Source organism: Sinocyclocheilus rhinocerous, unplaced genomic scaffold, assembly GCF_001515625.1.
Source record: "Sinocyclocheilus rhinocerous isolate Xijiao unplaced genomic scaffold, SAMN03320098_v1.1 scaffold886, whole genome shotgun sequence".
Taxonomy (NCBI): domain Eukaryota; kingdom Metazoa; phylum Chordata; class Actinopteri; order Cypriniformes; family Cyprinidae; genus Sinocyclocheilus; species Sinocyclocheilus rhinocerous.
Window position 1 is genome coordinate 874,210 of NW_015631204.1, and position 1,886 is coordinate 876,095.

Below are 1,886 nucleotides of genomic sequence, written 5' to 3' on the forward strand. Positions count from 1 at the left end.
ATCTGATAAAAACATCACAATAATCGACAAGTAACCCACATGACTCCAGTCCATCAGTTAACATTTTGTGAATCAGAAAGCTGCATGTTGGTAATAAACAAATCCATCATAATATATATATATATATATATAAAGTTTTTTTTTCTGGCTAAAACATGTCCTTTTCCCACAAGATTGTTTTCTCCAATGAAAAAGTCATTGTGTCTTAACCAGGAGAGAAATATGCACAGATCAAGCACCGTTTACAGTACAAGCAAAAACAGTCCAAAACAGTTCTAAACAAATACGTCGATGGATTTTGATGTGAGAGGACAACAAGGGACAGACTTTTTCCCTGAAGGAAGTGTTATTATGGCCAGTAATGAGAGTTTAAAGTTAAAATGCCTTAACAATGGATTTGTTCCATATAAACATGCAGCTTCTGAATTTATGTTGATTACTTGCAGATGTTTTTATGAGCTGTTTGTACTCTCATTCTGATGGCACCCATTCACTGCAGAGGATCCATTGGTGAGCAAGTGAAGTAATGCTACATTTCTCCAAAGTTTTTTTCTGGTGAAGCAACAAACTCATCCACATCTTGTATGGCCTGAAAGTGAGTACATTTATATCATATCTGGGTGAACTGTTCTTTTAACATGACTTATCAAAGTAGAACATCCTTGTTGAAGACAACCTTTCACAAGAGAAGGTAATATTATTGATATATTTTAGCCAGAAGCAATGGTCTAAAGTTAAAAATGGCTTAACGCAGCTTTTTGCTTCACAAGATGTTAATTGATGGACTGGAGTGGTGTGGATTATTGTGACATTTTTATCAGAACCTCATGAAGGACTATTACAACCTTCAAAACAAGGGTTAGCACTTTCCTTCAACTCTGTCATTAAATTAGTATATACTTGTGTCTGCTTACGAGGTTCTGAGATGGATGGTGTATCAAGTGATCTGCAAGCTATTATGTCACACCTCAGTTTACTCCAGGAGATTGTACTTCTAATAACTCCACCAAGTCATGGAAACAAACTTCATTGGCAATACATCCTGAAAGAACAAATGGTGCAACATTTGATATTAAAATCACTGCCCAAACACACTGAGTGTCTCCAGTGGAAAGAATCCCATGACAGAGTCAGCCAGAGGACAGACACGAGACTCAACAAGAGCCACAACAACCACAACTTGGCAGTGGGATCAGAAGTTCCAGTCATGAGTCAGTGTGCTGATGAAGTGCATGCTGAACAGGATTTGTTGACATTTCAGGACTGTGTAGCAGGAAGCCCGTCGCGCCCGTGGTGTCGACCGAGCTCATGTGGGTCGAGAGCATCGAGCTGGTGCTGCCGCCACACGCCAATCACCATGGAAACACATTTGGAGGACAGATCATGGCCTGGATGGAGAACGTGGCTACAGTAGCAGCCAGGTATCAGATCCAGGAGCATGTGTATTCATGTTAGATGTTATCTTATGGTACATTTACACGGGGCGTCAGCATCTACGCTTGATGGAGGGCGTGTCTGAAGCTTAGTGCTGATGTGACTGTCATAGTGACAACAGCCAATCACATTAGAATTAGTTTTCTGGTGTTTCATGCACAACCTGCACAGCCGAATCATCAGAAGTTCTGCAGGTATTGTGAAGAAACCACGAGCAACGCCAGTGACGCGAAGCGACGAACCCACAATTCAGTTCGGCAACGCTTGACGTCACTCCATGTAAAGTAAACGAGAGGCGTTGACGCCGACGCCCCGTGTGAATCTATCTCTGTCGTTCTATCTATCTATCTATCTATCTATCTCTGTCGTTCTATCTATCTATCTATCTATCTATCTATCTATCTCTGTCGTTCTAGCTAGCTATCTATCTATCTATCTATCTGTCGTTCTAT

The 1,886-nt window shown here is 40.9% G+C and overlaps 1 pseudogene; it reads left to right on the forward strand.

The window, feature by feature from the left end:
* LOC107741682 (acyl-coenzyme A thioesterase 12-like) overlaps positions 1-1,886 on the forward strand; it is a 7,960-nt pseudogene that overhangs the window by 1,441 nt on the left and 4,633 nt on the right.